The sequence below is a fragment of the Lampetra planeri genome, chromosome 3 (genome assembly GCF_965212315.1).
Source record: "Lampetra planeri chromosome 3, kcLamPlan1.2.h2, whole genome shotgun sequence".
NCBI lineage: Eukaryota > Metazoa > Chordata > Hyperoartia > Petromyzontiformes > Petromyzontidae > Lampetra > Lampetra planeri.
The window spans coordinates 2821548-2831179 of NC_136109.1; the positions used below are offsets into that span (position 1 = coordinate 2821548).

Here is a 9632-nt window from a genome sequence, read left to right on the forward strand (position 1 = left end):
GGGAAAATACAGTAATCGAATATCTACACTAACATTACCCACGATTAAACTAATGGAACATATACTGTGTACAATTGTTCATGAGTACCTCGAAACATTTTTATATTAATTGTTAACAGAAAGCAGTCACTTTGGAATGTTTGGTATTCAGGTAAGAGTAGAATAGTCATGTGTAGCCATGCGACTGGACTCATATTAACATTTTACATTATTCATATTTCCCATAATTTTCTTTATTCTATTGGGCTTTTATGGCCTAAAAATACATGGCCAGATGAATGTGCATCTGTTTAATCAAAACTATGATGCTCCACGAAAGTGCATGTGTTGTATATATTGTTACTTCCTGAAATTACTACAGCCCTATATTGTCGCTGTGTTCCTCTCACCTTTAACCCTGCTAATGAGACCCAGAAGGGTACAAACTGATCCAGAGTTTACGGATGATCGATTTTTGCTGAATAACATTTGTCTGGATTGGTCATCGGTTTATGGTTTGAAAATATAGTATTGTATAAGCAACATGATCATTCTAAATATCATATGATGCAAATTCTCATTATTTGGAAGACGTGTGCACACATTGCTTGTACATTTGTTTTTCAGGTGTTAAAAAAATCAACCTCAAAGCGTCAAGTAGCTTAAATTTTGAACTTATAGCAGAACTGAAAGCTGGAAAATGTCTGAAACCAACACAAAACAGCAATGGACGTTTAATAACGTTTGTAGATGGGAATGAAGATAAAGTAAGACCATATTTTATTGCAAATTATTTGATTACTGCACATTTCATTTGCAAATTGTTTTATTAGTGATAAAATTGAGCACGTAATTTAAATGTTAAATGATATAAGTAAACAATGTTTTTCCAGCCGTCATTTGTAAACACTTGCATTATATTTTATAGAAACCTTGTTAAGAGATCTATTGTTAAGTACCAATAATATATGTTTTAATGCACACAATATTTCACAGACATAAATGACCGTGACTGAGGCGCAGAGCCAAAGCTCAGTGTCGCTCAAAAAGCCAGACGAAAGAGGTGGAGCCTTTACATCTCATGAAAGTCGGTATAGTTTGAATTATGCTGCCAATGTGCATCTGAATAGTGTTCCAGATGGCAGCAACTGCCATGCAGAAATCACACCCGGCAGTAACAGTCCCGGTTCTTGATATGGAGAGGTTGCGAGTCACACTTCAAGAGAGCGTTCTACTGTGAGCAGTAGTTACAGGATGATAGGAGCGACTGAAATTAGAGGTGCGGTGGTAAAGGCAGCAGGATATTTTGTAGCCAACCCTGCTGGCGATGGGAAGCCAGTTGAGGGTGGTGACAGAATCTAGCCAAGAGTGACAGGCACTGAGGATGACACGAGTGATATGGTTTTTCAACTGATATCGTTACTTGAAGGTCGAGTAAGGATGAGTTGCAATAGTCGAGGCGAAACCCGATTATCCTGCAGGCATTGATGATTTCGGTGGTGATGAGTAAATGACAGAGGGCCCTGAGGTGGTAGCTCCAAGACTGAAATATGTTATTCGTGTGCGTATTGAAGGATACTGTGGAATCAAGAGTGAAGCCAATACACTGATGCAGTTTGAGAAATGAATAGTGGATTAATACGGACATGGTGAGACTCATCTCGATCAGGATGGCTTCACATTTAGAAGCATTCTGAATGATGGTTAAGAATAATAATGTAGTGGCAGCCAAGGAATGGAACATATCTGAAAAGTTCCTCCACCAAGGAGATGGAGCGATTAAATAATTTTGCATACAGGCGCTGGGTGGATAGCTGCATCACAAGAACGTTAGAGGTGGCAGTGGCGTGAAGAGGGCTCCAACCAGGATTGGATTGAAATTTACAGATGATGAACCGAAGCATATTTTGTATTAGCACATCTGGCTATGTATGGTGCGAAAGAAGTTCAACATGCATGCCTTAATTTATTATTCGGAATTGAGAACATGTTTTAATATGTTGTATGATTACATTTTCAGAAACCCGAAATGAATGATTGTTCATCAAACGCAGAAGCTGGTGTTGGAGTCACCCCAGATGAAGAGAACAGTTTTTCTTCCGAAAGCAGCAGTGCCCCAGGGGCACACAAACACAATGAAGAAATTCCTTCAAAACCACTGAATGATGTTTCTCCACTCTCTAACTTAAACTGTGATTTTAAAAGTGAAATTAGCCCTGCCAATGTTATTATAATCCCTTTGCATTCTGACAAAAAATACAATTGATCAAATAAATGTCCCTAATTCAGATTAGACTTTTGATCCAAAATCCAATGTTGGTGATGATTAATCAAATATTGTTCCAATGGAATCTCATTCCGAATATAATCCTGAATGTTGCAATTCGAAATACATTTCTCAAGATAACCACAAAGCAAACAGTCAGCAATAAATCTTCCATGAAATATAATGGAAATAAAAAGTAATTTTAAGGCGATATGTGGGGATTTTAAGATACGGTACTTAGATACTAAACTATTTCTAACATGATACTGACATGGTAAAAAGTTGCATGACACAAACATGAGGTGAGCTACAAGAAGAAAGATAGCCATAGAAAATGTGTGCTATTTCTTTTAAAGTAATTTCTAAGTATAATTGAAATTCCAATCAATAGAATGGAGCAGGTTTGTATAATTACATATAATTATGTATTGTGGAATTCTAATAAAAGTATTCATCACAACTAAGAAAACATTGTAATTGTTAATAGCAATTTGTAAAGGATGTGGGTATATATACACACATGATATTAGATAAATGGCAGGTTTTTTCTTGTTACAATTTTTAGCAAGATGGTGCTTCCACCTCAGAGCCCTCATCACTACCGAAAAAACAGCCGTCACTGAACAAAATATTTGCCAGGTGGACAATCAGCGGTGCAAGCACGTCCAAGCAATATTTGAAAATTGACGCAGCTGTATCATAAACATCGACACCTCTGCCACCGACTCTGGTGTCAGGGTCGAGAGTTTTGCATTGGTTAGAAACTGCTGTCTTGATCGTTCATATTTTTTATTGGCGAATAACGTCACAAGTACTGTGCACAGAGACCAGGTTGACTAGTTTGATGGGTGGTTGGAGTGTAGCAGGCCCTTCACGACTAGTCACAGCACGGGGGTCGCGAGCCGACTCATTGACGCGCAGAGCATAGATTGATCTGTGAGCGTCGATAATGAGTCTGTTGACAGATCTGTAGGTGGCTCTGGAAGCGAGTCGGACAGTCTCGAAACGAGTTTTCTTCCAAAGACGCTTCAGCTTTCTGTGCATCTGCTTCGTAGTGATTACCTCCAATAACAGCCAGTTGCAGCGCGCTTTCCCCATTACCGTTGTGCTTGTTCGGATGGACACGAGTTCATGAAGAACATCAGGCATGTAATTTTCTAATTAAGCTGCAAATTAATCTACTGTCAATGCAGGATTTAGACACGCCGATGATGACTGGATCTTATGACGGAAAGCATCATGGTCCAGTCGTTTCCGGTCTCTGTATAATATCGTTGTGACGGATGGGCGAATAATTGGTAATGCCACTTTGGACATCACGAGACTATGATCTGAAATACCTAAGTCTTCGATAATGTTGGTCGCCTCATCATGGGACCTCTTTTGCCAGTACCAAAATACACTAATAGGTTTTTTTCCCCTTTTTTCTGGCAACAAAACTGACACCTTTTGCAAGGAATCACGTTTACATTAACCACAATACTTGCAGTCAAATGCAAACAAAAAACAATACTCTGGTAATTTATGCATTGTCTTTGAAACTGATTGGTCCACACCAGAGACAGCTTTCTTATTGTCGCTGTGTTCCTCTGGTCACCTGTTACGGCATCGGCAAATGTGAGAATGCGATCCAGTATATTTCCTGAGCGACATGTTGTGCCACTGACGTGCTGGGTTAAATTGTCACTGTTGATTCTACCACAAGAACAAGTTGGTCCGGGACAGTTCAGGTCGTCACAGATGATGTAGCAAGAGTCAAGTTACCCACAGTCTTGCAGTCCAGAAATCTCGTAAAATAATTCTGACAGCAGTTAAGACGGCGGTCGTAAGCCTCAGTATGCTGTTATTTTCACAAGCAGTAGCTCGAATGGCGTGATTGTTAATTAGTCACTCAGGACCTTCACGCAGATTACTTCACATTGAATCATTGTGATCCCACCACCATGCAAGTTATTGGTGCCAGGTTTCCCGCGATGGTGCTGATGTACGATAGCATATCCATTCGGTACAGCCCCATGCTTTGTCCAGTGAGTCATCATATACCCACGTTTTGGTCCCGGCAAATGTTTAGTCCACAATCGTTGATCAGATACTTGCATCAGCCATGTCTTATTGACTATGGAGCATGCCCGAGACCAATTCGAAGTTGAGAAACCTTGGTCCAAACTTTGGTACGATGTCCACGCAGCCGCCCTGGTGGGGCCGCAGTAGGCTGCTCGGGACCACGTGGCCCTCCTGGAGGGCTGCAGGAGGCTGATGGGGCCCACGCGGTCCCACCGGAGGGCCACAGGAGGCCATTTGGGCCCACACGGCCACCCTAGATAGCTGCAGAAGGCCGCTGGAGGGCGGCATAAGACCACTGGGGCCCGCACTCCCCCGCCGGATTGGTGGAGTAGGCCATTGTGGTCCGCACAGCCCACCTGGAAGGCCGCAGGAAGCTGCCTGAGGGCCGCAGGAGGCCGCTGGATCTCGCATGGCCTCCAGTAGATGGCCACAAGAGGCCGCTAGAGGGCTGCAAGAAGCTGCTCGGGCTGCTGGGGCACCCCTGGAGGCCGCTGAGGCACACGCAACCCCACTGGAAGGCCAGAGGAGGTTGCTGGGGCCCGATCAGTCCCCGTGGAGGGCTGCAGGAGGGTGCCGGAACCCACACGGCTCCCCGGGTGAGCCACAGTAGGCCGTTGAAGTGTTGTAAGAGGCCACTGGGGCCCGTCTGCCCCCCGTGGATAGCCACAAGAGGCCGCTAGAGGGAAGAATTCAGTAGGCCGCTGGGGCCCACGCGGCCCCAAAAGAGGGTTGCTGAAGGGCCACAGGAGACCACTGGCCAGTGCTCCCCACTTGGAGATGCAAGAGGCTGCTGCAGGGTCGCAGGGGGTCGATTAGGCCCGCACAGTCTCCCTGGAAGGCTGCTAGGGCCCTCGTGAGAGCTGCAAGAGGATGTTGGGTCCCGCGCGGCCTCATTGGAGGCGTGCAGGAGGCCGCTGGTGCCTGGGTGCCCCCCCCCCTGAAGGGCTGCAGGTATTTGCTGGAGCATGCAGGGTCCTCCTGGAGAGCCGTAGAAGGCCCTTGGAAGGTCGCAGGAGTGCGCCGGTGCCCGTGCAGCCTCTATGGAGGGGCGCAGGAGGCTGCTGGAAGGTGGCAGGAGGCCGCTGGCCCCCGCACAGTTCCCCTGCAGGGTCAGAGATGGCCGCTGGAGGTTGGCCTGCTGTTGATGCTGCTGATGATGGTCTTGATGCTGGTGATGATGATGCTGCTGTAGATGATGATCTTGCTGCTGCTGATGGTGTTGATGCTACTGGTGATGTTTTTTCTGGTGCTATTGATGATGATGAAGAGAGCGAAATTGCAGATGAGAGTGCGACTATTTAGACAAGGGTGAAATTTCGGACGAGAGGGTGACATTTGGACGACAGGGTGACATTTCGGAGGGGGACATTTCGGAAGTGATACAAATTCCGGGAAAAAGAGGGAAATTTAGATAAGAGAGTGAAATTTCAGAGAAGGCGAAATATCGGACGGGGTCATATTTTGGATGAGAGGTCAAACATTTTTGGGCTAGTGTTTAAAATTTCGGACGAGAGGGCGAAATTTTGTATGAGAGGTTGAAACTTTACACGGGAGGGCAAAATTGCAGAGGGCAAAATTTTGTACGAAAGGGCAGCATTTCAGAGGGGGTGAAATGTCAGACAAGGCGATATCACGGACGAGAGGGCAAACTTTTAGATGATAGAGCGAAATTGCAGAGGGGAAAATTGCAGGCGAGAAGACAACATTTCGGGCGAGACAGCAGCAGAGAAACAAGTTCACTAACTACTGACTCGGAGCTGGGATACTGAGGTAAGTGATTTCCTTTTACAGCATCATTTGTAAACACATTAATATTAGGACCATTTGGGAGCCTTTGCCCACCATATTTCGGCTTCAGTGCCACTCTTCCTAAAAGTAAACTTTACACGTAGTTTGCACAAATGTCATGTTTCAATTCAGAAACCTTAAAAGCCTCCAGATACAACTTCCAGAGGCCTAGCTTTTACAAAGATGTTCTAGAAGTGATAGAAAAGTATACATTTGGGGTACAAATGTGCAATGTTTTCAAAAATTACTCACACCGACACGTAACAAGTCACCTGCTTGCACTTTATTCACCTGTTCTTGCGCCAGTTATAGGCACTTCTATAACTATCTGTATGGTCACATATACTTGACTTCTCCCTGCTCTTATCTATTCTGCACCTCACTTATCCTGCACTCAGCAGCTCTGCTCCCAGCGACTCCACACTCAGCAGCTTCGCACTCAGCGACTCCGCACACAGCGTCTTTGCACTCAGTGACTCCGCAAACAGCGTCTTCGCACTCAGCGACTCTGCACGTCTTCACACTCAGTGACTCCACAAACAGCGTCTTCGCACTCAGCGACTCCGCAAACAGCATCTTCGCACTCAGCGATTCCGCACACAGCGTCTTCGCACTCAGCGACTCTACACACAGCGTCTTCGCACTCAGCGACTGCACACAGCGTCTTCGCACTCAGCGACTCTGCACACAGCGTCTTCGCACTCAGCGACTCTGCACACAGCGTCTTCGCACACAGAAACTTTGCATCTCCACCGCTGCCCTCACCTACGCTCCCTCAGACCCGCTCACCCGTCTGTCCCAGGCGGACGGTTCAGCCAACACCCGCCCGGCGATGGCGTAAGGGTTGAGGTCCCGTTGATGGCTGGAGCGGCAGCAACGAGACGTCTTCACTCTTGGTTACCCGACAACAACTCCCCTCCGCTTACGCACACTCTCCTTATATATCCCCCCTCATTCCAAGTCCTCTCGTGCTGCTCCTCAAGCTGCCGCCAGGCGTTGGCTGTTGGCCCATTAATCACCCATCTACCGTCTCTTTGACAGCAACCTCCGGTCACAGCGTAGCACCTGTTCCACCTCAGTTGCACCCGCTTATCACCTTAATTACTGGCAGTTTGTCTGTGCAAACCGCATATGTTGCAACACACACACACACCTGTTTGCCCTCCGTTGCACCCACTTAACTGTGCGCACCGTGTATTGCTCTCCTCTACAAATGTATACTCAAGCCTATATTTATAATCAAAACAAATGAAAAAACATAATTGAACATTTTTTTTTATATTTTCGTTTTTGCACCTAACCCTAGAAAACTGTCTGGAGGTTTTGAAAGGTGCTAAATCCATATATGATATCATGTTTATAAGAGGTTAAATTATCAGGAACGTGAGGATATTGACAATGCTGACAGAATACACATGAACCCTGCTACCAATTAGTAATACGGCATTTCATATATATTGCAATGCATTTTTTTATTTTCGTTAAAATTAACAATTTCAGAGTTGAGTGATTTGTACCAAATATCAAAACACTGCACATTTTACATTTACTAAAAAATGTATGCAAACATTTGGCATTTAATTTTGTATACTGAGGACATTACATTTTATATACCAAGGAAAATGATTGAATGTGGACCAAGATAAAAAATATATAGAGATGCAGAAGTCAAGAGCAGACGGGAGATTTGTCAAATGGTTTTTAATTAGTGCTACGACTTATGGATAGGAAAACATGAACATTAATGAAGAAAATGTAACGCTGAATAGTCCACGAAGCAGCCTGGACAATGGTATCATAGAGACAAAAACAAAACATTGAACAAAACTCGCTGACCTTCGAAAAAGAGCTGTATAGCTCATCGGATTCCTCCAGGATATTCTGATTTTGATTCTAAAAGTGGATTTGGGCATAAAATGTTGCGAGAAGAGTTGATGGATAGTGGTCGAGACTAATTTTGTAATGCGAGTTAAGGGAGAATAGATGCCTGAAAAGCTAATTTGCAGGACCATGGAAGATGGGGACAGCTTGGAAAATGTCTTCATGGCTGATTAGTTTTGTATTAATACATCTAGTTTGCGGGAAACTGACACTATAAATATAAAGTTAAACTTTACTACCAAAACAATGATAAATATAGTAATACAAACTTGGCTTTTCCAGGTTCATTACACAGGAATATAAATAATCTATTGAGGAGTAACAAATGATACATATTTCGATTTAAAGCTTTCGTGACTGCAGGGATTCATCTTCTTGGTTCTTTCGGTAAAGTCACGTAGAAGGGAAGTAATAAAATAATAAAAATAAAACATAATAAAACAATTCTCACGACGTTTCGGCCACAACGCAAGCAGCCGTCCTCAGGCGAAGAATGAGAACATTATCAAGCTAGGAGCTTATATAGGTGTAGCGAGGAGGAGTGCCTTAACAAAAGAATGTGCATATGAAGAGGAATTTAGCATACCAATGGACAATGCGTAGGGGGTGGGCGGAGGGGTTTCAAAGTCCCATTATGCCCATGCATTATGCAGGATCAACAGCACCACGGGGGGGCGCAAGGAACAGCGTTAATAAAGGACAGGAATGTTAGTGATATGTAGCTGCATTTACCAAACAACCACGTAGAAAACCGAAGTGAAAACTACATAAAAAAAAAAACTAAAATATAAACTGATACTTACTATACTCTACAATAAGCTGAGTTACTAACAACAAATAATAAAATTACAATTCTACGTCGTAAGAAGTATATAATATACTTCCATCTAAACTTTATTCTCTTAGCATATACAGTACTATATACTGCCATAGATAAACCCAACATTAAATTATATACTGTATTGCTGTAAACCACCCTATACTTTATACATTTTAATATAACACTATGTATTATTCAACTCACCCTAATGTGTATCGAAATGGTTTATTACGTCCTTCCAATGATTGCTAAGCCTGAATCCATCTTCTCGGTTAAAATTGTCTCTGTGTTTGTATATGTGGATCGCCTCATGAACGAATCTCTCATGATAGCCAGATGGCTTGCAGAGAACCTCCGTCTTGGAGAAGTCAATGTCATGTGAGCCCACTGAGTTGTAACAGTGGTCTGCCACGGCTGAGGTGTTTGTCCTACCGTGTTTTAGATCAGCTTTATGTTCACGAATGCGGTCTGAGACGTGTCGTTTGGTTTCCCCAATGTAACTGCTACCACAGAGGCAACTTAGTTTGTAGACGCCAGGGTACTGTATGTCTGGAATCACATCTTTTACAGATGGTACCAGATCACGGATTTTATGTACTGTGTTGAATCGGACCTGGATCTTGTGTTTAATCAGGATTTTGGAGATCTTTTTTGTGACCCCAGCAATGTAGGGTAAGGTGATGGTCTTGAAAGGCTCCTCAACAGGATCTTTCTTGATGGTTGGAGTGATGGCTTTGCGGATTGTGTAGTCGGAGTAACCATTAGCCTTAAGAGCTTGGCGTACGTGTTTGAGTTCACTGGAAATGTGTTCATGGTCGGAGATGCATTGGGCTC

The 9632-nt window shown here is 43.9% G+C and overlaps 1 long non-coding RNA gene across 1 annotated transcript; it reads left to right on the forward strand.

Moving 5' to 3' along the window:
• Positions 1-606: 606 nt before the first annotated feature.
• LOC144717352 (uncharacterized) lies at positions 607-2714 on the forward strand. Its single transcript, XR_013585083.1, has 2 exons — positions 607-746; positions 2000-2714. It is a non-coding gene; the product is annotated as an uncharacterized LOC144717352 (long non-coding RNA).
• Positions 2715-9632: the final 6918 nt, after the last annotated feature.